The 27,125-nt window shown below is 34.0% G+C and overlaps 1 protein-coding gene across 11 annotated transcripts in view; it reads right to left on the reverse strand.

The window, feature by feature from the left end:
- The window catches only part of Ralyl (RALY RNA binding protein like), a 622,839-nt gene that overhangs the window by 141,548 nt on the left and 454,166 nt on the right, over positions 1-27,125 (reverse strand). Inside the window, exon 1 of one of the 11 annotated variants that reach the window (XM_078016969.1) lies at positions 3,871-4,023. The exons of the other annotated variants lie outside the window; for them this stretch is intronic. The gene's annotated coding sequence lies outside the window, so the exon portion shown is untranslated. Of the gene's footprint in view, positions 1-3,870; positions 4,024-27,125 lie in introns of those variants that run through there. 11 annotated transcript variants of the gene reach the window in all.

Here is a 27,125-nt window from a genome sequence, read left to right on the forward strand (position 1 = left end):
TTAATCATTAAGACTGACTCTTGCATGTTTTAGAATAAGGCACAAGAAAAATCAAGTGTCTGAGTCTTTCAGATGTAATATACTTGGGACAAAAACACAAGTGAATGGATAAAAAATGTGATATATATATATTCAATGGAATATTACTCAGCTTTAAAGAAGAATGAAACTATGGTATTTGCTGGTAAATGGATGGAGTTGGAGAATATCATAGTAAGCGAAATAAGCCAATCCCCCAAAACCAAAGGCTGAATGTTTTCTCTAATATGCGATGATGCTAATTCACAATAGGAGGGGGATTAGAGAGAAGAACAGAGTTACCTAAGATTAGACAGAAAGGAGTGAAGGGAGGGGAGGGGAGGGAATGTGGGGATAGGAAGGATAGTAGAACCAAACAGACATTATTACTTTATGTATATTTGTGATTGCATGACCAATGTGATTCTACAACATGTACAATCAGAAAAATGAGAAATTATACCTCATCTATGTATGATACATCAAAGTGCATAAATGCATTCTACTGTCACCTATAACTAATTAAAACAAATAAAATAATTTTAAAAATCAGGAGAAACAAATATAGATTTCTGTTTTTATAAAACTCTGTAATGCTAGTTGAAGGTATCTGTCTATGAAAATATCATGATATTCACTTGTATATTTGTAGCTTAGATCCCATGACTTAAAAAATGAAAAATGTAAAATTATTCTCATAAGTAAATAAAAAAGCTTGAGAAACTCTGTCAATAAAAATATTGTAGCATGCTCTTTCTTTTCATGATGTGCTGTCAGTTGTTCTGAAGATATGCTTAGGAGTTTAACACCATATTCATACAACAGGAAGCCTTTCATGACAGGCTGGTAAACTCAGTCATTTCCAGACACTAGCCTCCCTTCAAAGGGATTGAAAATTCATAAGCAAACTCTTTGTCCCTTCTGAATATTGAATAGTGTTCAAATGCAGAATTTTTCTTTGAATTCATGGAAATTTATACTTAAATATGCACATTTTAATATTTTTTCACTGTTATGTTGACCATTATCCAAAGCCTGGTTTCACTGGATAGAGAAGAGGAGAGGTGAAAAGTAGCATGTCGTCCAGGGAGAGGGGGACACAGGGCAGGGAACTCAGTTCATCTGGTGGACATACAGCCTTAAAAACATAAAGAGCATTTCCTTTGCAATGAACTTTATAACTACAAGAGTTAATTGTGTCTTCAGAACAAGTCAGCTTGGTTGAAAGCCAAGTCTCAGTTTCTTATGCAGCAATAGCTATTGGTCTTCAAAGGACCTTACAAACAGGGCAATGATACCTTAGCAGGAACTCTGTGGCTATTGGCATAGGACCTCCTGAGCCTATGTATCCTCATTTTCCTGGTACTGTGCAAATTATTCACAAGACAGGACCAGGGGAGTAAAACAGGGACACAGCAGGGTGGAGAGGATGGTTATTTCTTGAGTTCCTGAACTTACACATTGATACCCAATATTAATATTGGGAGTCTTTATATTATTTTCAAGAAGGGATGCAGATTTAACCATTCTTAATAAGTGATTTTTAATTAGAAATTCTTAGTTTCTAGTTATGGATCAGAAGTACCCAAGCAGAACCTATTTGACTGGGGGTATATAGTTCAGTGATATTGCATTTGCATAGTATACACAAGGGCCCAGATTTGATCCCCAGCATCACAAGTAAATAAATAAAAGTACTTGTGGATCAGCTTGGTGAACCTTACCAGTCTTCCAGGGATAATGCTCAACAATGTAGTAGAAAATACATAAATGTGCACGTTTAAGTATTTACCTTGGTAAATTCAGATAAGCACTATTTTAAAGAAGTCTTTTGATGAGACTTATCTGTGTTAGAGTGCACTACCCGGCACACCTGTGCAGACCTCCCTGATCCTTTCCAGCTTTAGGGACCAAAAGGAAGAGGACTTAAGCTCTACTTACAGCTAGGAGAGAGGAATAGAGACATTCATGAAGGGAAGAGGGGAATTTGCATTTTATCATAGAATATTATGAGCCTCTATAAACACCTACAAAGATTCATGTAGAACAGTCCCAAATCTACTTTGATTTTTGATTGATTTTAATTATTGGTTTCAATATTTCAAATTAGTATGAAAATATAAGAAAAAGTTAAAATATGTTTCAAAATTATACTTACAGTATGCCTCAGACTAAAACAATCGAGAAATATCCTATTGGATTACTTCCATATCTTTTCATAGTAAGTTAATTTAGAATATATTAACTCACTAAAAAATTTAGCCAATTCCCTTTTCTTCTTCATGTTAAAACTAAGAAATACTATTATACCATGACACAAACAACTATAAAGGGCAAAACTTAACAAAGTCAATGAGCTGAACCTATTTGGATTCAAAGCAAATTAAATGAGGAAAATAGGGACAGGTATTGTTGCAAAGTGCCATCCTGAGAAGTGAAAACCAGCACATGTCAACATATTGATTTGAATAATCCCTGGTAGTGAACTACTAAAGACCACAGCAATAGCATTTTATCATTTGGGAAGATAATTCTGATGCTACACCCAAATATATGTCACTTTCCCCCTTCACACCTCTTATTTTACATCATTTCCACTGTACTGACTACAGTGTGTTTGTGACCTTTGAGTTTGAATTTTGAGAGTTCTCATAGTTTTACAAAACTTCTTGTGCTCTACAGCTCCCTGCAGTGTTGTTTATCCAGTAACTGGTCAATGATTCCATTGTCACTTGCATTTATGTGGGCCAGAGGCAGATTCTTGCATGAGTGTTTTTCAGATCCAAGCAAACACATCCTGTCAACACATTTCCTAAAGTGGTGTTTTTTTTGAACAGTATTTTGGAAGATGTTAATAGGAATGTCATCAAACAAATTCATCAAAGTAAAATGGTTTGGTAAAAATGCTATGGATATTTGCACCATAAATTAACAGATAAAATCTTGATAAAAAGAGAAACATGTTGAGTCATGTTTACTCAAGTGTTCTTGTGTATACAGGTGAATATAGGCTTTTTTTTGCATAGCATGCCTGTTAACGTCTAGCACATCAGAGCTCCACCAGAATACTGGTGTATGAGATAGCCTGAAAATATTTAGAAAAATATTTTACATTTATTTCCTTTCCAAGGATTAAATTTGGAACATCCTCATTTTAAAGGTTAATGCAATGTTTTAAATTACATATTATTTATACTGCTGTAATAAACTGACACTCACTACTTAATTCGGTACCACTGGTGATCCCTGATGTCCTCTGTCATTTTCTAGCTACATTAAATCTTGATGTGGAAGTAATGTCTAACATATAGTGTGATAGAGCATCAATTATCAAGGCTTTCTTCTAAATGTGGAAAGGAATTGAAAGCAATATTCTTCTAAAGGAATTAGTTAAAAGGAAAATATTCTTAGAAGGTTTTTTTTTTTTCCTCTTCTCTCCCTGGTTTAAATAGAAATCTAAATAATTCAGCCATGGCATATAGACTGTCAGGAAAAGTCATTCAGAGTCTTTTATTGTTCACATTTCGAAGATTTAAGGATTCATTACCGTTCCATTGAATAAAACTTCAGGAGATAAAGAAAACAGTCTGTTATGTTTGACAAGTGAATGGATATAACCATACATTACCCAAGGATAAGTATCAAACCATTAAAAATTGTTTTTGCAGTTATTATTAGTTTAGATCCTCAGAACAACCTTGTGAAATGAGCAGAGCAAGAATCATTATTCTCACTTCATGCACACAGGTATTTGAGCTACTGAGAAATTAAATGGCTTTCATATTAATATCATTAGCCCAGCTCACTACACTGTCCCGTGTGCCAACATCAAAGTAACAGGGGAGGGGTTACCTGCTCCTGCAGAAAGAGATGATTATCTGAGGGTCAGCATCAGGAACGGAAGCTGCACTAGACTCACAGTTTAGAACTTCTTCTCTTGTGTCTCATTGCTCTTCTCCAAATTTTTATGCCACTCATATCCAGTTTTGGCAGTGGAAAGCAGCTTGTAAAACAATGCACTCTGAATTATCAGGAGCTTTGGCATCATGGGGCAGGATGCATGGTTAAAGGAGTGCCGTAGGGAGATTTTTCTGGCACCAACAGGAAATGTACTTTTGACTCCCAGCTCAGCTGCCTGAGATTTTCTGCCCAGGTAGCTTCATAATCCAGTATTTTGCTAGAGCTGCAAAGCAGTGTATTTACTCTGAAGAAAAATTGCACCAAACTTGAAAATGCCAAGTGCAACCCACCTTATGATTTAAAATATGAACATCTGAATCATTTTGAGTCCAAAGCTGAGAGTAAAACCATTTCATACTGCAAAAGTAAATGGCTTTCTAATCTTGTTGTTTTTCCCTTCCCAGAATCAAAGCTAGTTTTAACACTTGAAATATGTCCTTAATAGTATGTTAAAATATTCACTGTTATGAGAATGAAACTGTAGTCTAATTTTACTGGGCAGCCACTGAATTGTGACCACTTTAATGAGCCTTTGGACCTAGTTTCATAAATTAGTTCTGACACAGCACTATGGCACATTGGCCTCTGGTTATTAGAATGCTAATGCAAAGATCACTGGTTGGCCAGATTCCCATTTGTTACCAGAATACACTCCATGCTTCCAGGCTCTGTTTGCAAGGGCAAATAAAAGTGGAAACTTGAACTTCATACCAAAGAACTGGTAAGTCTGACTCTTCTATGTGACTTATTTAGATTAAACACACACACACACACACACACACATATATATAATATATATATATATATATATTTCCCCCAGTAGAAACCAAAGTGGAAGAAAATGGACACACCTTTTACATTTACTATCTATTTTTTTCCAAAGGTTATATTAAGAAGGAAAAAAAATCATGGATCATCCACTGTCATTGTATTTTGTTGAACACATAAAATGTGCTGTGTGCTGTGCTAAGTGTTTAGTAACCAAAAATGAGCATTATGGGCTCTACAGATATTACAGAGAAAGACAAACCTGCCACTTACTATAGAAAATGTCACATGTCATAATAAAGAAGTGGACTTCATGCTTTGAGGATATGGTGCCCCATTCTCTATAGCTGGGAATGTCTTTAAGGATCCATTCTTTGTGTATGATGTGGTTTTTTCCTGAGGCAGCAATTCTAATGTGAGGTGTTTCATAGAACCACATCTTCCAAATTCTGCAAAAGCCTTAGCTCTTATCAGTTGAGCAAGAAACTTGTTTCTGTTCTTTGTTTGTTTGTTTCACTTTGCCCTTCCCATCAAAACTCTTATTAGCTAATGGTCAAAATACCTTTGATTTGCCTTGAAGCATAAGTGGCATGAAACTTGATAAAACTCTGGGGCTTTGGTACATGTTTAATCAATGTCAAGTCTAGTCTAAAATTATTGAGCAGCAAACACAAGCACATTTTCACACAGGTTACAAAGCAAACACTAAGTGGTAATAATTATAAAACTATTTAATTTCTAAATTTTTCTATTTATATGATTATTCTTGGATCATTTTATCTCTTTTGTTATCTTGGATAAGTTTCCTAAAGAAGTCTTTTCTATATTCCACAAACATCTTTATCTCTGTAAAGGTTAAAAAATCAAGATGACAAGTTTTATAAAGAGATACATCTTTTAGAAACCAAATAAATCAAACATAAAATTCACATACATGTCCACCAGCAGAACTCTGAATATGTATAGTACTTTGCTTAACAGTTTTAAAAATATACTTAGTGATTTATTAACATCAACAGTGGAAAGTTGTCATGATAATTAAGACTAAAACTACATGGTGAAAATAATTAGCCATCTGTGAATCATAAATGTATAGATTTAACAGTACTAATTATTTTGCATCTATAGTTTATTTTCATAGTTGAATATACTTGAAAAATAAAATTAAGCCAACAGAGAGTTTGGATTACCAGTTTCTTTGTGAACACTCAGATTTTTACATGAGTGAAAAAAGACCTCAAGATGGAGTATTGCTCCTCTTGTTGATTTCCTACTTTAATTTCTCCTTTTCCATGTGTGTACATATGGACTTTATTTTCTTAGGTCCTCTTTGTGATGACTGTATTCAGTGTTTACAACATTCCAACTGCTGTGCTAATTCATAAATATAATTAAATGCCAGAAGTAAAGTTAGGAAGTCGAATACATATGATGAGGAGGGTAGCACACAACCATGGTGGTGTGACCAAAAACAAGCTAATATCTGTACAGGCTAGGAGCTGGTTACAAATTCAGAAACCAGGTTCTTCCCACTCTCAGTGAGTCCGAACTTTGAAAAGAACATCCAGTGGTTGCCATGAACCTTCAAGTTTGTGAAACACTAGAATATTACACTTTTAGTTTACATCTCTTCCTTCAATTGTCATTCAAGGACTTTATTTTTTCAGATGTTTTGAAAAGATGGTGTTAAGAATTCTGAACAGGAGAATAAAGCTTTTAGGGATGACATTTGAAAAGATGCCTTTCTAAAGGCTTACAATGTAATGATGCTATCTTAATGTCATCGTTGATGATAGTAATCATTGCTGGTATTTGTACATCATTTAGCAGTTGATCAAATTTTTACACACAATAAAAAATCTTACACTAACCCTGTTGATTCCAATTTACAGAAGTTTAAATTCAGAAAACATAAGTGATTTGCATAAGCTGACATCACTAATAAGAAGTGGTATCAACTACAATTTCAGGAATTCTCACTCCAAACACTGTATTCTGTAAATGAAGGTTGATTCTAATTTTTTTTTTGAAAAAGTCACTGGCTTACAGTAGGGTCTATATAATTTATTGGCAGATTGCTAAATACATAGTAATTTCATTTATACAAAGGATCAATTTTTTAAATAACATCTCCATGAGAAAATTATAAAGTAGAAAGCCTTTAATTCAAAACTTACTCTTAGGAATTCCATGAAAAAGCAAACCCCAAAGAGCTCTTTTGCCTGAGAATGCAAAACTGATAGAGCAAAGAAACAAAGAAGTACAAAAAAATTAAGATTTTTCTCTTCCAGTGGCTGAGGAGGCTGAGGCATGAGGATCACCAGTTTGAAGCCATCCTCAGCAATTTAGTTGAGGTCATAAGCAACTTAGTGAGACCCTATCTCTAAATTTAAAAAATTATATATATATATATAGATATAGATATATATATATAGGATGTGGCTCAGCGGCTAAGCCCACCCCTGGTTCAATCTCCAATACCAAAAACCAAAACAAAACAAAACAAAAAACTAACCTTCCCAAAAAGGAAAGAAATTGAATATTGGGATACACAATATTTAATAACAAAGCCAAGTTAAGGCAAAAAAAAAAAAAAGATATACAGGATTTCTCTGAGATAAAAAACAAAAACAAAAACAAAAACAACAACAACAACAACAAAAAAAAAAACAAACTTCCAGCCAGGGCTTAAGCAAAAACATTGAGAAGATTTTTCTGTTGTCCCATCTGTATCCATAACCACTATCCAGCCACATTTCCTCTTTTGACTTCCCACCTCTTAACTCACCTCGATTCCTCATGTTTCCTCTGCAATAGCTTTGGTACCCTGGATGCTTCTCAAACATGTCCTGGCCCTGCTCTAATTGATTCCTCTCCTCTAGCTTCTTCTCCCTCCAGGTAATCCCTGGCTAAATTCCTCAACTCCTTCAAATCTTTGCTCAAAGGTTTAATATGGTAACTTTACTATTACTATTTAAAATTGGTGTTAATATTTACTTACTATTCTTACTATTTAATATGGCAATATCATCTCCTACCATTCATCACAATCACAGTCCTCTGCTTTAATTTTTGTTTTCCAAAGCATTATTTGCTTCTATTGTGTGATATAATTTATTTACTTATTATATCTTTTGTTTATTTCGAGACACCTGCCTCCCCACCGAAATGAAGCCAAGGATTTTTGTTCTGCTCATAAATTTATTCAAAGAATGTAGTATAGTTGGCTCACAGATGTGGCTAAAGTGTTTGTCGAATAAGTGAAGGAGCTCATCAATGAGTTAATAAATATGTGACCTGAACTTCTGGGACAGACATAACCACATCATAAACAAAGTTATAATTAGGGTGACCTTGCCATTTAGTATCAAAATGGGTCATTTTACAGTGAAATGGGGGGATGAAATTATTAAAATTCTATTATTTAAAAATGTTAGTTAATCAAAAAATGGTTTATTATATCACTGTTCTAAAAAAGTTGTAATTAAAGATTTTAAAAAATTCTTCTAATGAATATGTTTTGAGTAAAGCAAATTTAAAATGAATTTTAATTTTGATTATTTGAATATTAAAAACAATATAAGCTGAGTAATTTTCCATGGTGATTTACTCAGGTCTCTGATAATACCTGTTTTATATGTTCTGTATTTTTCTGTAAAATTAATTGTTCTATGCTATTATTTTCAGTTTTCATATAATTTCTCAAATACTTTTGACATTATTGACAGGTACAAAAGACTTCTTTGTAAATATACTTTAGTTGAAAAAATCTCTTCTTACAAATGTGGGGGAAAATAAACTCAAAGCCAATTAACAAAGAATGAATGAAGTTCTCAATTCCATTTTTACACTGAGATGCGCAAATAGTTCAGTCCAAATACTTTTGCAGATACTGTCTTTTTACCTTCAGTCACAGAGCACTTTTCTTTGACATATTTTTATAAGATAAAACCTGTCAAAATGTCTGAATAGTCTTTTGAACGTCTCAGTAAATGTAGATGCCACACAATCATGAACATTCTCAATTTCATTCCTCTGGCACAGAAGATAAATATTTATTATGAATAAAAGCGCTGGTAAAATATTTTCCCCTAAGTCAAAATATTTCTGTCATCATAATAGGCATTAAAAATTAAATCTCGCATATATTTAGAGTTCTCATTGTTTATTTCTGCTCAGCTTTTGTAAGAATAAGCTTTTCTTTTTATTTATGAGATTTACTTTAAATCATTTTAAAAAACAAAATTTGAATTTTTTTATGAGAATATTGATTCAAGATTTCCAAATAATCTTTAACAAAATGTTAACAAAATTTAAAGGATTTGGGCTAGGGATGTGGCTCAAGCGGCAGCACGCTTGCCTGGCATGCTTGCGGCCCGGGTTCGATCCTCAGCACAACATACAAACAAAGATGTTGTGCCCCCTGAAAACTAAAATAAATAAATAAATATTAAAAAATTCTCTCTCTCTCTCTTTAAAAAGAAAAAAAATTAAAGGATTTAGCAATTAGTATTTCAAAAGCTCAAACACTTCCATATTCTGGTTATGATATGAAATAAAAAAAGAGATCCTGTAAAAACCTCCTGATGTTTTCTTTTTAATTCAATATCAGGTTTATCATTAAAATTTTTATATTTCCATTTTTTTTGTGTACACATAAAATATTTATAAGCTGTGATATAGTTGAGCTTATAAAATTGGTAGAACCTCACAGTTTGTTGGATGCAATTATGAATTATTTGTATACCATAACCAAGTCCAAGTACATTTCTGCTCCATAGGTTTCCTAATTTACTAAGAATATTATTTTTGCCATCATACTGTGTTCCACCAAAATTCATGTTCATATTATCACAGCAAAAAAATCACATCATTGTATCTGCAATGTTGATTTTTTAAACTAAATTTATAATACCATCAATTTCACAGTTTTAATTTAATAGCTAGTTATAATAAGAGATTTTAATTTTAAAAGAAACATATAGAGGTACATGGATAAATTAGCTTATGGCCTTTTAAAGATTTACGAATAAAATAGTTCATCATTATTTTTAAAAAGCTTTCCACATAATTATTATGGATAGCAATTGCCCATGAGAAGGGAAAGCAGGGCAATGTGTAATTCCTTTAAAGTGGTTCTTGGTATCTAGGTTAGGTCCTTATTTCAGGGGTTCAGGGGTAGAAACCATTGTTGGAGTATTTAGAATACGAATTTAAAGAAATAGTGTTTATTAGTGATCAACAGAAATGACAGGAAAAAGATTACAGGCATGTAAAGTTAATAATAGCCATTACACACACACAACAGAAAAGATTAAGGAGCTAATTAGTTCCTGAAGATAAACATCTACACAGTACTGATACACTATCAGTATTGTTACCCCCACTTTACAGGTAGATAAAGCTTACCTCAAGAGAGAAGAATAACTTACATAAATCCACAGGGCTAGTACTCTAACAGAACCCAGATTTAAATGGGATTCTATCTGATGTCAGAGGTTTATGCCTTAAACTACATCCAATTATTTTCTTCTTCCTACTTTAGAGTAGAAATTTTATCTTGTTGCTCTTTGCAACTATATATGTCTAAGAAAGAGGTAAACAGGGATGTTTATCTCCATTGAAAATTCAATGACTAGTGCAGACAGTTTGCTGTGTTACTGTTTTTTAGCTTTTGGGGAAAATTCTGAAGGTACAGGACCAAGAGTGTGTTTATTTGGGTAGGATGCAGGTTCTAAGGATGTAACAGTCAGTCATTCCTCAGTATCCACTCGGAATTGAGGGGCATGACTATAAGAAATAACTAAAATATCTCTTCTATACTTTCTCTATTTTTTAACCATTATAATTAGAAAAGGCATCACCTGGAACTACATCTACAAATAGAAAGTTATATGAATATAATCTAGATCAATTACCATACCAAATGAGTAGATTTATTGCTGTGCAACAGTTATTCAAAATGATGACTGTTTTAAAAAGCTCTTGATTTTATACACAACATCTCTCAATCCACAGGAGATTGCTTCCAGTACCACTCAGATACAAAAGTTTGGATGCTCCAGTTCCTCATAGAAGATGACACAGTATTTGCATGTAACCTATAGAATCCTCCTGTGGACTGTACACTATCTATCTCTAGGTTACTTATAATACCTGCTACAATGTAAGAACTGTGTGAATACTTGTTGTCCTGCATTGTTTGGGAAGCAGTGACAAGGACAAGCAGCCTGTACATGTTCAAAATAGATGCAACCGTGATAGGCCTAATTCCAAAGGCAATGGCCACGCAAAGGAGTGCTGAAGAAAGACCGAGGAACCGTGAAATGATGAGAGTCTACAGCAGGGCATGACTACACATCAGTTCATTTGTGTGGGTTCAGTGCAGGGGCTCAGCACGTGGCAAATCGAGGTTTGGCTTTTGAAACTTGTTTTTCTTTGTCTTTTTTGTTTTTCTGACTTTTTTTTCAAGTCCACAATTCTTGAATCTACAGATGTGGAATCTGTAAATATGTAGCTCTGACCATATTTGATAGTGACTGACTACTGTGGTGGATTATAATGTATGTCCAAGATGGGCATAGTGGCACACAGCTGTAATCCTAGTGAATCAGGAGGCAGAGGATTGCAAGTTAGTGGGCAGCCTCAGCAATTTAGTGAGGGCCTAAGCAAGTTAAAGAGACCCTGACTTAAAATTTAAAAAAAATTTAAAATGCAGGGGATATATCTCAGTGGTAAAGTACCTCTGGGGTTCATTCCCTAGTACCAAATGAGTAAATAATAGGATAAATATTCACAAATTATTTGATACCTGTGGTAGGCAGATGAAAAGTCCTCTGAAGACTTGAACATTCTAATTCCTTGTACCTGTGATAGCAAAAGGAAATTAAACTGACTTTTTTTTTTTTTTAATTCTGGGGATTAAACCTAGGGCCTTGTGCATTTGAGGCAAGTATTCTACCAACTGAGCTGTATCTCCAACCTTAAACTGACTTTAAAAATATATTTTTATTAGTTGTTGATGAATCTTTATTTTATTCACTTATTGATTTATATCCGGTGCTGAGAATCGAACCCAGTGCCTCACACATGCTAGGCAAGAGCTCTACCACTGAACCACAACCCCAGTCCCCCTAAATTGACTTTTGAATAGAAGTATTGTCTTGGTTTATCTGCCCTGGGTAATCTGGAAGAGGCTCAAATGAAATCACAAGGGTCCTTGTATTTGGAAGAGGAAGAGAGACAGATAGGTCAAAATGATGTGTTGAGGAAAGGACTCATCAAACACTCTTGTCTGACTATGGGAGAAAGAGGTCAGTAGTTGAGGAATTCTGAAAGCCTCCAGAAACTAGAAAGACAAGAAAACAAATTCTCCCTTATAGCCTCCAGAGGAATATGGTCCTGTGGATCCCTTTATTTTTGCCCAGTGAGACCTGTGTTGGACTCTTACCTGCAGAACTGTAAGATATTAAATTTGTATGTTTTAAGCCATTAAGGTTAGAGTAATTAGTTAAAGAATCAATAGAAAACTGAAATAATGAATAGAATTTAATTTACCACTGCTTAAGTGCAGGCTAGATTTAGTGACCCTCTTCTAATGAACAGAGTGTGTCAGAAAATGGGAGGACACATCCTAAAATGATTGTGTGCTTCTGCCTACCCTAGGTTTTCATTCCATCTGAGGAATGTTTATCCTCAGCCTCCTGGTGAAGAAGCCACAAGAGGAAGAAACAAGGCCTGCCAGCAACCTCATGGATGAACCTGGGAGAATATTCTTTGCAAGATAAAATCTTTATATGATTAGAGCTCCAACACACAACTTGATAGCAGCCTTGAGAGAAATGCTAAACCAGAACCACTTGGGGCAAGTACTCTCAGATTTCTGACCTACAGAACTGGTGAACCAATAAACATTCATTTTGTTGGCCTATGACACTCAGGATAGCTTGTTATGCAGTGGTAGATAACTAATACAAATACTCTAAACTTTTTGTTTAGTAAAAGAGATAACATGGCAAGAAAAAGTGCTAATTAGGTGACTCTTCCTCCTTACCTCCAAATAAACTCTGACATGAATGTGCATATTCCATTGGAAAGTTATGAGAAAATTTTGAATATTTTAGCATAACAATGCACACATGTAAAAGCTGAAATTTCTATAAATATAATTTAGTCAGCGTTTATTCAGATTATAAATGGAATTAAAACTTCAATGTCAAGAATAAAATTTCTGAAAACACACAACCTTACTAAGAATACATTCATCCATTTACCCACACTTTAATGGATCAGATCTGTCAAAACTACTGTGAGATCAACAAAGGCAATTAACCTCTAATTTCTCCCTCTGTTCTTTCTTCTCTTATATTTTCCTTTTCCCTTGAAGTCTACACTTAATGGAACAAAGCATGCCTGAAAGAGATTAACTTGTGGGTTTTCTACTTTGTGGTACAGAAATATTCTCCAGACTTCAATTTATAAAGTTTAATGACCTCTAGACTAACATGTGTATCCATTAAAAAGAGAAAATAACCATTCACTCCATAATGCTTTTATGTTAAATTTCAGGCTCAATGTGATTATTGAAATAAAGCATCTTTTCCCCTTCCTGACTATAATTGGTCTTTACTAACTAAATATATGCACTAACCACACTATACTTCATGGCTGTAGCAGTAGCCTGGTTCCCTCCCCACCCTTCTTGTGTGTGCTATTAAAATTCAGATCACATATTCACTTCTCACAAGTTCTTTAAAATGGAAGTGTTAGTTCATCAAATCTATTCCTTCTGCATAGCTAAAATATAATTCCCCAAATCCAACTGAAATATTGACTAGTATATAAATCATCTCCTCCCTGTTTGAATGTAAAGGAGAACACAGACTGCACCTTGGGGACTTTTTATACTCAAGAATCTGAGTGAAATTTCTGTTCCTAAATATTGCAGTAGGGAAAGTTGTACTTTAATATAAATCAGTCCCTATTACTATTTACCCTGTGAAATCTGACTGAAACTAACTTGTAAGGAAAATCCAGTGGATAAAAAAATGACTTAAATTTATTTGAACAGCATCTACTGCTGTGGTGATATTTGGCATTACTTCTTTCCTAAACTTAATTAATAGAAGATGGTTCGATATACAAAAATTATCAAAAATATTTCTAAATTTTATTCACATTAAAGAAACGTATTTCTACATGCGGAGGGCTATGAAATTCTACTTCTCTTCTTCTCTACTTTTGCTTCTTAATTCAAATTCTCCTTGTTAGTGTGTCAACATATACATTATCAGTGCTTAATTAAGAAAGGGATAAGACACAGCACCAGGAAATTTCAAATAAGAATGTTCCTATCCACATTCATCGTTTCTAACTCAAATGAGAAATTAGTAAGAAAAATTTTTTTGTAGCTTTATAAAAAGAGAACAGTGATTGTTTTATTCATAGAGTAATCAAAATACTTTTTCATCCTGTAAGGAAATTGTGCTCATCTACAAATCAATTAGTTCTGTTAATGAAAAAATAGGGCAGGCTTTTAAAATGTATATTTTATGATGCCTCTGCTTCACATATGAAGTTTAGATAATAGATCATGACAGAGAAGAGTCATCAGCAATGTGAATATTAAAATATGAATATAACTAGTTATGAATAATTTCTCCCTTCAAAATGGGGCTCTGGGATCAACAGGATTTTCTATGTAAATCATTATGTTAGCAGCTTGATTGTTGGAAGATAGGCATGTGTTCCTAGTGGCTTCTTAAAATATGTACATAAAATGGAATTCGGTCATCAATATTTATTCTTAGAAAGTGACAATTCAAAGTTAGTAAGGCAAACATTTTTTTTCAGCTGTAGGTACGATTTGTGACTATGATTTAACTGTCATTAGAATGTTTTAACGTGTATTTGTGAGAAAAGAAATGGAATACCACTCGAGGCTGCTCTTGTGTTCCACATAATATGTTGATGTTGTCTTGGTCATTTCCTCTGCTGATTCCAGTCTCTTTCTCTTCATTTTGATAACCTTCTATCAATAAATACATTTATTATTTGCCATATTGTTTATTTAGGAAGTAAATGTGTTATTTTGAAAATGTGTCTGAAACATTTTATTACTCTGTATTTCAAATATTCCCGTTGTTTTCTGGGAGAGAAAGAGGGAGATATCATAGAGGTGGTAAAAACTATATTGGTTCAGACAAGGCACATCCCTATCCTTTGTGGACATATTACTAATCTTTGTGGATATATTACTAATTACTTATTAAAATTCAGAACAATTTAGGTTGCCTCAATTTGTTCATGGTAATAAATTTGAACACACTTTCTGTAAATCTTTTTGGGATATCCCAGCGCAAGAACAGCTTCACTTGATTTAAAATTCTGTCTTCAATACTTTTAGCTTAATGGCATTGTCAAATGTCAAGAACACTCAGTACAAGTTTTTTTTTATTTGTTTGCACTACGTCATATTTTATCTTTTTAATAATAGCCGTCAAGCCTCAAACATTTGCAACAAAGAATGATTAAATTAAATGGATTATAAATTTAGTCGCAATACTACAAAATTAGAATCTACATGGATTTCTACTGTGGCTACAATATTCTATTATCCTTTTTATATCGATACTTATATATGCGATTTCATGTTAGTATATAACATAAGATTGGCAGACAATTTTCGATCTCCCAAATAGGCATTGTTTATCTAGATACAACATACACACACACATATTCACTTCTTTGACTATGTTGTGCAAAATCTATTAAATCAGTAAAAACATCACTTTGCTAATTTTATATAGAAAATGTTTCAATATTCCCCCTGACTCACAAGACTAAATTGAAGTCCACTTTATTTATGTTTACAGCATTTGTTAGATATGTGGACAGAGTCATATAGTAAATATAAATGAAAGGAACTATTGAGATTTAAAGTACTCATTATGCATCAGTGCTCTTTCTTCCTTGAGAAGGTACTCCTTTCGACAGCTTATCATTCATTTACATAATTCTGACAGAAAAGACTGGAATTGAATCAACAATGAGTTTCATATCATCTCTACACAAAGGGCTGCTACTTGGTTTTGGAGAGCTAGCATCTGTTTGTAGGAGACACAACTGCTTTTGCATCTGACTGGTAGCACCAACTATGTTTTTCTGACTGAGTCCCTCTGTGGTAACTTTATATCATACTGTGCTGTTTTGTCCTGTTTCACATTTCACATCTGTCCCCTCCCTATGTCATCTTGATAGCTGCACTTCAGCATCCCATGGCACACTGTATTATCCATGACTGGTCTCAGCACGAGCTCAGGAGCCAGACTACCTGAGATCAAACTCTCGCTCCACTACTTAGTAGGCAATAAGCTTGGGCAAGCTACTTAACCACAAAAGTAAGATAGTGCACTATCTCATAGCACTTTGAGAAAGAATTAAATTAATTAACATGCATAGAACACTTGGAAGGGAAATCAGCATGTAATCATTACTCAATAACTAGGTATTTTGTTGTTGTTGTTATTATTATTACTAGGTCCATACACTTTCACATCTATTGTGTGGTGCCATTTATCTCTTCTCTTTGTTTCTCACTTCTCTGTCCTCATGCTGTAGGAGAGGATGTATTGGGAAGTAGTCGTCTTTTGAGAATGTTTGGTAGCTGTGAGCCACCCTCTCCTTTCATCTCCACATTGAGAAAGGAGTGAATGGTACAGAACTGGCACACGTCTCTGAAGTTAAGCACAGGTTATCCAAGAAAATCACTCATAAAATATGAGGATTTCAATATCCAAGGCAGGATGGCATCCAGCTCCACCGATGGATATCTACTCCATCATGCAGCTTATCTGGTGTTACCCAGAGAGGAGAAAGGAAACTGGGGAGAGGGTCAGATAAAATAGTCAAGCAGAGAAGAGAAGGACTCATTTCTTTGAATTGATAATGACAGAGACATTCAGAAGACTTATTGTTCCTGGGTCTACTTATGAGTGTGAATTATCCATGAAGGATATTTCTGGTTTTCAGATATGGGTGTGCCTGAAGTCACCCCAATTTGGAGACAAAAAGGTGCATACCTCAGACTATTTGGAATGATTCCACTAAATGGGTATCAGACCAAAGACATGGTGTCACCAGGGACTGACCCTCTTGTGAGGAAAGCCTGTTGAGACCACTATTCACACTTATCATATGGACTAGGCTAAAAAATATAGTGATATATCCAGTGAAACACTGATGTGTTTCCTAAGGGAAGGGATATAAGAAGTCTGGAATCTTTGTCTTCTCTCTTACTCCTACCAGAAAATTAAGTGCAGAGGAAAAGAGGAGCTTGATGGAGAACAGGATGGAATGGCTGCTTGGCTGTCTTCCACTATGAGGAGGAGGGCACCACAAAGCAAGATGGAAAGTGCCTGGTCCCCCAAAGTCTATGCACTGTTCCTACATAGTTTGTGTTCAGGCTACAATGTGTGAAAGCAACTCCTCTCGTGAAAACCATTGCATTTTGTTGTAGTTGCCCAATCTGTATCTAACTAGCATGCCAATGAGACATTTTAAAAATTATTCTCTGTTGAACTGACAGCTAGTCCTGATCATGGTGGATAACAGGACATTTATTGTTGCTGATCTTTGCTGATCCACAAAGATGCTATGTCCTTTCTCTAATTTGGGCCCTGTGATTTTTTGCCCTGGCTAGTTCAAAACTTACTTTAGCTATTGCTTCTTGTGAAGTTTTTTTTCCCCTGATTCCTTTGCTCTTTGACCATGCTGTTTGTGTTTTCTTCTTTCCACTAGCATATTACATATTATATATTTCCAATAGCATATTCCATAGCATATTACATTTATTGGTGACTTCCACTAAGAGACAGTGCAGAACTGATTATCAGCACATAGTAGGTGCTTGCCAAAGATTTGTGCAATAAATACAAGTCACAAAATGAGAGTAATAAATTCAGAATTATGTTTAAGGCTAAGTGATGGGATCAGAAGATTGTAAAAAACATGGTCTAACCAAATATATGAGGGAGAGAGATCAGTTTAAGACATCACTAAAATCATGTGGATGAAACAATGATCATTTGTGGGGTAAGAATCACTAAAAAATGTAATAATATTTATTTCTTTTACAACTCTCTTATCTGCCATCAAATAATTCTTATGTCTAGATTTTAATCTGCATTTCTTTGAACATTTGGTCTATATATTATTGCCTGACTTAATAGTTATTTGACCTTGGGGAGATGAACTTAGTGTGCAATTCAATTCTTGGAACAGTACTAGGACATTACAGAAAATCCTCTTTTCAGAAAGTGGCAAAACCAAAAATGATCAAATTAATTGCAGACAAACAGATGTTAGGGCAATTGAGGATTGCCAAGGTAAGTAGAAAGGAGACAAAAGAGAAGACTGGGGAAAATGTTTGCTTATGGATATTTTTCATTGGATCAAAACCTATGCCAAAATGCAATCATTAGGTTAAATAGTATGTGTTATTGACAATATATTTGAAACCTTGACTAGGGTTACATAATTTTTATTTTTAAATATTAGCATTCAACAGCTTAAGATTTCACAATTCTGGGGAGAGGTCTAATTATTAACTTTGTTTGAAGTCAAGATGCAAAGTCAATATGTTTGAAGTGATAACATGAGAACACAGCACATTACTGTTAGTTTCATCTTTTGCTATAGAAGCTACTTATTTAAAAAACTTTCAAGACAACATGTGGCTTATCCACAGAATTTCAGATTCAGGAAAATGGGGTGGAATTATAATGTACCATTTTGTCTTTGAGAGACTTACCAAAGATGAAATACAAGAGCCAAGCTAGAAGTCGATCTTTGTCATCTGAGCTATTCCTCCCAATATTAGCCATCTTGCATCAATATTTCCCAATATTATGATGCCAGAAACTATACATCTTATCTGACAGTTGGCTAACTGGTTTTTAACATTCCACTTCATGCCTACTGTTGCTACCTGCAAACATGTTTGTGTAAAAAAATTCTTTTCTGAATCATGACCAAGAGACAGAAGAAAAAGTAATATGATGAATTAATTGAAGTGGTACTGGAATTTGCCCGCAACCTAAACAGGATTGCAGAATTCTACCTTCCTAACCAATCAGCTAAAAATAGTTTAAAGAGATTAAGATAACATTTGACAAGAAGGACAAATGACTTACCAACTTGTAAAACTAATTCCTGACGGAGATGTATGGATTTGGTTTCTATTTTTGACCCAGCAGATAGAAATCAACTCTAAGAAAGTTCAGGGTGCTTACCTGTACCTGGGTTAGAATTGGAAAGAATATTAGGGTTCAAGGTTTTCCTTTGGGTTCAAATATGTGATTAAGAAACGTGTCTAACCGACGTGATTCTGCAATCTGCATTTGGGGTAAAATTGGGAGTTCATAACCCACTTCAATCTAATGTATGAAATATGATATGTCAAGAGCTTTGTAATGTTGTGAACAACCAATAAAAAAAAATAAAAAATTAAAAAAAAAAAGAAACGTGTCTAGCCAGATGCTATGGCATGTGCCTGTAATCCCATCAGTTTGGGAGATTCAGGCAGGAGTATCCAGAATTCAAAACCAGCCTCAGCAATTTATCGACCCACTAAGCAACTCAGTGAGACCCTGTATCTAAATAAAATATAAAAATGGGGCTGGTAATGTGATTCAGTGGTCGAGTGTCTCAGAGTTCAATTCCTGGTATCAAAAAAAGAAAGAAAGAAAAGAAAAGAAACAAGAAATATGTGTTTATAGCCTGGTCTCAGAGTCTGTCTATAATAGTTAACCTATTCATCCACTTGCTGAAGTGTGTTGAAATCCTAGAAAAATAAAAAAATAAGTACAGAGATAAATTAAGTCAAGCCATAGTTACTTTCTTTACAACTTTTAAATATTTCTTATAATCTTTTTAATTTGTTGTTCATTTATATAAAATAATAATTATAACAATATTTACAAAAAGTTCTGGAGTTCTTAGGAAGGCTTTGCATGCAAGATTTTTAGGTCTGATCTTTCAGGTATTTAATATTTTGAAAGAACAAGAAGTACTAAAGTTATATATTTAGTGTCATAAATGTTTCAGACAATATAATTAACTCCTTGAAAATGAAACTAACTATATATAGGAGTTCAACCTTTTAAAATAGAATTAATTTGAACATTAATCAAAGGACATGTACAATTACTCTCATTTCAATTTAATTACTAAATGTATAAATTGATTTTAAAAGCATGAGAGGTGAATCTAAGTCTGTAAAGAAAATTAAGGTTGGAATGTGCACCTTTAATAACTTGAACAGTAACTTGAATAAAACTGTGGTTAATCTTATGTGCATACAAAATTTGTGTTAGACATTAAGTATCTTAATGGTAGACTAGTATTTGGTTATTAAGTAAATTTTAAAGTATCAGTATTGTTGAGTATTTGAGATTCAGATATACTGAATCTCAATAAATAGATTTTTCTATAGTGCTTCAACTTCTTACATAGAGCTAGTTTCTTGGTATCTTAGGGGAATAATAGATAATTTTTTAAATTTCTTATCAGGGAAAAATAAAATTCAGTTTTGCTACTTGTAAGCTATGAGAAATATGGCTTTCAAAAATTGAGTTTGGTAATATAGTTCAATAAATTAAAAATGACCATGGAACTTCTCTTTATGGGTCATGACTGATTCTTTTTATTTTGTCTTCAGCAAATACTGTACTTGAGTTTTGATTCAATGAAGAAACTGCTGTGCCCTTTTCAGAGTAGAAAATTCCTCTTAGCAAAATTGCCTGCCTTGAATCTGAGAATTTGAGAATGGCAAGATTTTTCTTAATGTTCTCAAAGCATCTTTAAAATGTCAGAGTTTTATTTTTTCAATATTCGTATTTTTCTGATATAAAATGATACTTATGCCAACACCAAAAGAGGAAGGTCATAATACATGTAATGAAATGAATCTTCGTTTAAAATAAGGTCATTTTCTTTTGAGTAACTTCCTCATCCTATGAGAGGAAGTTGTCAGGTTTGGAGATGATTCAAATTGTTATTGCAGGAATGTAAGGACAAGAAGAGTCAACTTTTAAATTTTGATACCCACAGTAGTATTTTTGAGGTTGAAGCTAGAAAATAATCATGAAAGCCAGGCTTTATTAAGAGATAAGAGGATTTTCTCTGTTCCTTTACTCCTGGTGAATGTCAAGAGATAACGTGCAGATTCAATGGTAGTTCTTTCATAGGCTGGAGGAGCTACTGCCTCCACAAATCTGGCAGAATCATGAGTCTACTTGCCTCTGGAAGAGGAATAATATGTGAGAGAAGTCCAAGCCAAAAATTGCAGGAGTGGAAATCTTGTGAAGGACAATGGGAGAGAAGCAAAGGATAGGTAGTATGATATGTATATCTTAGATCCAAGAAATGGATTGAGGGAAAGAACAAAGTAGCCCAGTTTCTGTTTGGGATTCTGGAAGGAAATATGCTAGAAGAACATTTCTTGAGATCCTCAAGAAAGTAGAAATATGCTACCAAGTGGAGGTCTATTAGGGTTCATATGTGAGATGTCTCCCAAAAGCTTATGTGTGAGCAAGAGAAATTAGAGGTGAAAGGAGTGTGTAATGAGAGTTTAATATGATCAGCACAGCAGTTCCCCATAAGAATGAACTAGGTGGTAACTGTAGGCAGGTAGGGTGTCGCTAGAGGAAGTGGGTCACTGGGTGCCTGCCTTTGGGGTTTATATTTTGTCCCTGGTGAGGGTGCGCTCTCTGCTTCCTGGTGGTTATTGTCTGATTTGCTTTCCTCATTCTGCTATGATGCCCTGTCACATCAGGCCCAGTGCAATGAAACCACCCATCTGTGGACTAAGACCTTTAAAACCATCAGCCCCCAAATAAACCTTTCCTCCTCTAATTGTTCTTGTCAGTCCTTTGGGTCACAGTGTGAAAAAGCTGATTAAAATAAGGCCTCATGGAGAAAACTGGATAGTGGTTAAAAAAATACACAAAGAAGGTCCAATTTTTTTTTTTTGCACCTCTGATCAATGGAAGTATTACAGAGTGAGCAGTAGCTAAGAAAAGATGTGCTTTCTTATTCTATCTACCTTGCAATTTTCCCATTCCATCGATCCTATCCCCATTTGCTTTTTTTTGACATTATATTGAAGTAAATATGCAAGACACAAATGTGACCAGTTTAATCATCTTTAAGTGTACAGTTTGGTGGCGTTAAGTATGTTCACATTGTCTTGCGATGATCCTTAAGTTTTCATCTCTCCATACCATTAAACAACAAGTTGCCTTCCTCTCCCTCCCCTACTCCTGCCATCCCCTCGTCTACTTTCTCTCTGTGAATGTGACTGCTAATGATACTTTATGTAAGTGGGGCCATTCAATATCTCTCCTTTTGTGGCTGATTTGTTTCACTTAGCACAATGGCTTTAAGGTCCATCCATTAGTGCCATGTGTCAGATTTTCTTTTTAAAGCTGAGAACATTCTTTTCCCCAATCCTCTCCTGATGTTTACTAAAAATGTACATGTTAATTTTCTGAGATTCTGTCATGCTCTTTTTTTTTTGCTGTGACACACAGGATGGAATGTGACCTAATGTTCTGGTTGCCTTGGTTGTCTCCATAGGCTTAAACTACTTGATTACTCCTCAGATTTTCTTCTTCAGATTAAGTTGACCTATTCAGTAACTTTCCAAGTATAAATAAAATTGATGACTGAAATGTGGGGCACCTTTTCTTAGATCACTATGTCTTCAAATACTGATCACAAATATACAATGTCTCCATAAGAGACATTTTCAGGCGTCAGCGAGAATGCTAAATGACATTTAATCATTAGTTGTATCTTTTATTTTCTGATACTCCTTTGCAGTGAAAAAATTGTCTCAAATGAAGGAGTGAGGAGTATAACTCAAAAACAAAATGACCTTTAAAGGAGAGGAAAGAACTCGGTGGCGGGGGGTAGTGAAAAAATTCTCCATTTAGCTTTATCCTGTGTCAGAGAATCACTATTTGGCTTCACCAAGCTGTCATTTAAAAGCTTTGAAATACTTCTATAGAAATGATTACATTAATCCCATAGTCAGTCTGTCTGAAGTTAGCAAGTGTTACAGCTATCAGAAGTGTTACAAAAATAATTGAATACATTTTTAAAACTAGTAGATACTGTGACTGTAATTTATTTTCTTGAGATTGCCAGAAATCAGCAGAAGAGAAATAACTCTATCAGGCACCAGAAAAGGACTGATAAATAGAATAATTCCAACCTTAATGTTAGGGAATGATCTCATATGGTCAATAAGTAGCATTAACTTCTGCTTTCAATTATTGTTCCTCTTAGAAGCACAAAGAATTTAGGACAACTATCCATTCTTCCCTGATTTAAACTGTATGTGCACAAGTCAGTCTGATGGATGGCCTAATCGGGCCGCTGAAGGACAGCCTGATTCTCTGCAACATTTCACCAAGACCAGTGTAATGTATTATCCCAGGAAAAATCTTATTTTCCCTTGGGGCATGTTCTATTATACCTGAATTTCCTTGCTTTCAATTCTTTGTGCACATCAAAATCATTGACCTGTAGGGGTTGGTATCCCCTCTTGCAATTTTTGCTAGTTCTTTCCTCCTCCCTAGGGCCATAGTTAAGACGCATGTGACCAAGGCAGAAAACTGAAAGAACTTGGAAAAGGAGGTAATCAATTATGAGGATATATTGCTCTTCTTTTTTGTTTTCTCATAGTTCACTTCTTTAAGTTAACTTTTTTTTAAATAAATATTTTTTGTCCAATTCACTCTGATGACTATACTGACATTTATATTGTTTTTTAAAAATTTATTGTTCACTAATCACACACTTGTAATTGTTACTACTTGTTAGGGACTTTTATCCAGAAAAACTAAAATTTAATAATAGTTTGAAAAGTCTCCAATCCTTTTTAGAGCACTATTTTATCCAGCTTCTGATTTCTTTTATTTGCAGAAATTTTACTTTTATATACAAAAATCTAACCAACTGTCCATGAAAGCATTTGATGTTACACTGATATATTCCTCCAATACCTATGTCAATATATATCTCCCTGAAAATAATAAACTTGTCTAATTTCTAATCTTGGATGATATTGACTCAACTTTTTAATCAGCTAACTTTTAAAAGAATCTGCAATATAAAAGATTACAGAGATTAAATTGTGTTAAACTAAATATTTCCTTCTTTGACAATGAATGACTGTGGGTAGGGTTGTAGACTCTGGAACAAATTGTTCCTTTTCAAAGTGACATTGTCTTCTGTCAGCTAGTGACTAGTTACAGCATGATGTTCTTTCTTTTCAAGGCCTTTTCTCAGTCTCATCCAGAGTATGGTACTAAAATTATACGTAATCTGATCCCTTTAATTATCCTCTCAAATATATTTTGGGTACCAGGACTTGATAAACTAACTTCTTTAATTGGAGTTAATAAAAAAAAATCTTCTTCTTCCTTCCGTTCTCCTTCTTTCTTCATTTTTTTTTCTTGGAAGTCTCTTTAGACTTCAGAGTTTATAATAGTGCATGTTATGGCTTAGATATGTGTGTTCCCCAAAAGCTCATGTGTGAGACAGTGCAAGAAAGAGATGAAATGTTTGGATTACGAGATCCTTAACCTAATCAGTGCATTAGGGATTATCTAAGTGGTAACTGTAGACAGGGAGGGAGTGGCTGGAGGGGGTAGATCATTGGAGGTATGTATGCATTTAGGGTTTATATTTTGTCCTTAGTGAATAGAGCTCTCTGCTTCCTGGTGCCATGTCTCCAACAGCTTTCCTCTCCCACACTCTTCTGTCACACTTCAAGCCTCTTGGGAAATGAAGTTGGCCATCTATGGACTGAGATCTCTGAAATCATGAGTCCCCAAATAAACGTTTCCTATCAGGTATTTTGATCAAACAGCAGAAAAATCTAATTCAAACCGTGTGTAATTGCAATAGTAATCCAAATCTGGTGTTGCAGTTGCATTAAGAGTATAACCCTTCTGTTAGCTATGCATTCCTTAGGAACTTTTCATCAGTAGCCAGATTATGATAACTTTCAATTACTAAAAGCTTGTGCCAAGAATAATACACAAGCTCTTCAACAGAAGACCTTACATAGTTCCATGCTGTGATTCATTTTTCACCCCTGTGATTATTGTGCAAGTTTTGTAGCCATATAAAAGTTTCTGGGTTTAGACTTTTAGTTATGCAACATTATTAAGTTTCAGAGATCTTTTGTACAACTTTGTACCTATAGTTAACAATACTGTGTTGTACACATAAAAATTTCAGAGAGTAGATCTCATGTTAAGGGTTCTTCCCACAATAGAATTTTTAAAGTTTCCTTTAAATTACTGCCTTGCTTTTTTTTTTTTTTAAGAATAAATTGTACTCTGCAGAAAAAAATCTCTTCTTTTTCACTGGTTGCTTTTATTCTGCCTCTTTTGTTCCCTCTTTCTTCCCCTGGCCTTCAACAACAACTTTCAACACTTAATCTTTTGTCTTCTCTCTAAAGCATTTGATCATGCAGGTAGCAACTGACTTCCCCTAAGTTTTGATATTATCTCCCAGTGAATAAATCTCGATCCTTCTATTATTCACACAGTTTTTTCAGTCTTCTTTCTATTTGCAGAGAGACATTATGAATACCCGAGGTTTAATGTAGAAAACTAAGCCGGTTGTCTTCCTTCCCTAAAGACACCTTTTCCAACTGCTCCTGATAAGTATGAGCACAGCTGTTGCTAGTCCTCACACCATTAGACTTTTATTCATAGGCTTTGTTCTTCTGCTCTATTTATTCCCCTTCTTTTTCTTGGAACCAATCCTTCATGATAAGATTCTTTTCTATTGCTAAAGTCATCACTGTTAAACAACCCCATCAAACATATATGCTTGGGCTAATATTTGGATTTCCTACTCTTTGTTTACTTTAAATATGGTTGTTACAACCCTTTTTAAATATTATTTTACTCTTTTTACCAAAGCATCTTGGTTAGTTTAAACCATCTTCCATCAAAGTTTAAAGGTTTTTAGTAAATCATAATCAACTAGCAATTCTCAGCCCCATTGCTCAAAATTTATCTTTTATTATTCTAAAAATAATGCATTTGCTTCCTTTCAATGAAGCACTTAAATCTGTCTTCTAAGTAAAAGGCTAATTGTTGTATTCATAATTTTGTTATTTTTTGAAGATATGAGTGGAAACATTTCTTTTTGAAATATTCTAAATTGTGTCTCTCCATACTTATGTTCTTCATTTCCTTGATATTTAATCTAGTAATTTATTTCTATTATTTAATTTTACCTGTTTCTATGCAAGTTGACCTTTCTAGCTTATTTTAACTTAACTATAAGCTCTTCAACTTAATTAACAACTAACTTCTGATCGATTGTTTTTTTTCTCTTCCCAGTGAAAATATAGTATGAAGTTTTTGATAATTATTTATGAACCAACAATAGCCTTTGATAATTGGTTTTTAACCTACAAAGAAAGCCATAGCATTAGACCTAAATATTTTCAGGCAAATATAATCATTGAAATGAACTTAATTTCCAGTGGGAACTAAGAGGGAAACAAGACATAAACTAACTCTTAAATGGACAAAAAATCCCCTCTTCTTTCCACTCTCATTCTCTCTCCTCCCTCCCTCCCTCCCTCTCTCTCTCCCTTCCTTCCTTCCTTTCTTCCTTCCTTCCTAGTTAAAACTACATCTTAATCATGGGCTCAATTAAATTTTTATTATTTTGTTTTAAATTTTTGCAATTTCAATATCATATTCATTCATTATATATATATTCATATTATTAAAATAATTCCTATTTCATGGTCATTCCCTGTCTTGAAAAGCTTCATAATGAATGGTTAGTTTAGAAATAAATATTTAATATTGAATTAAGTTCTTTTGGCTTAAAAAATAATCAATCTTAAATCTCTCAAAATTTGCAAACACTTATTAATTAAGCCTTCCATAGGCCTGAGGAATTATTAGAACTCTACTGATGCTTAGTATATTTATCATATCATTACCATTATTTTCAGAATGTCACACATACAAATGTTGAGATATTCAGAGTTATGGTTTACAGTGTCTTGAATTATGTTCCCTTACTACTGGGTAATATTTTATTGTTATCTAATGCTCACATTAGTGACAATATATAAAAGCCCTGTACTTAAGATATAACTACGAGGACAATATTATTTGTGCTTCCCCAACTTATTTCCCATTTAGGAAGAGTGTAAAAGAAAAAAATAAGAAAAGGTATAAAAAATATCTGAGTATTGTTAACAAATCTAAATTTGAAATGTGTTTGTAAGATCTATCCCCATTCCCTGCAAATAGTCCTATAATCCTTTC

Source organism: Ictidomys tridecemlineatus, chromosome 7, assembly GCF_052094955.1.
Source record: "Ictidomys tridecemlineatus isolate mIctTri1 chromosome 7, mIctTri1.hap1, whole genome shotgun sequence".
NCBI classification, from domain to species: Eukaryota; Metazoa; Chordata; class Mammalia; order Rodentia; family Sciuridae; genus Ictidomys; species Ictidomys tridecemlineatus.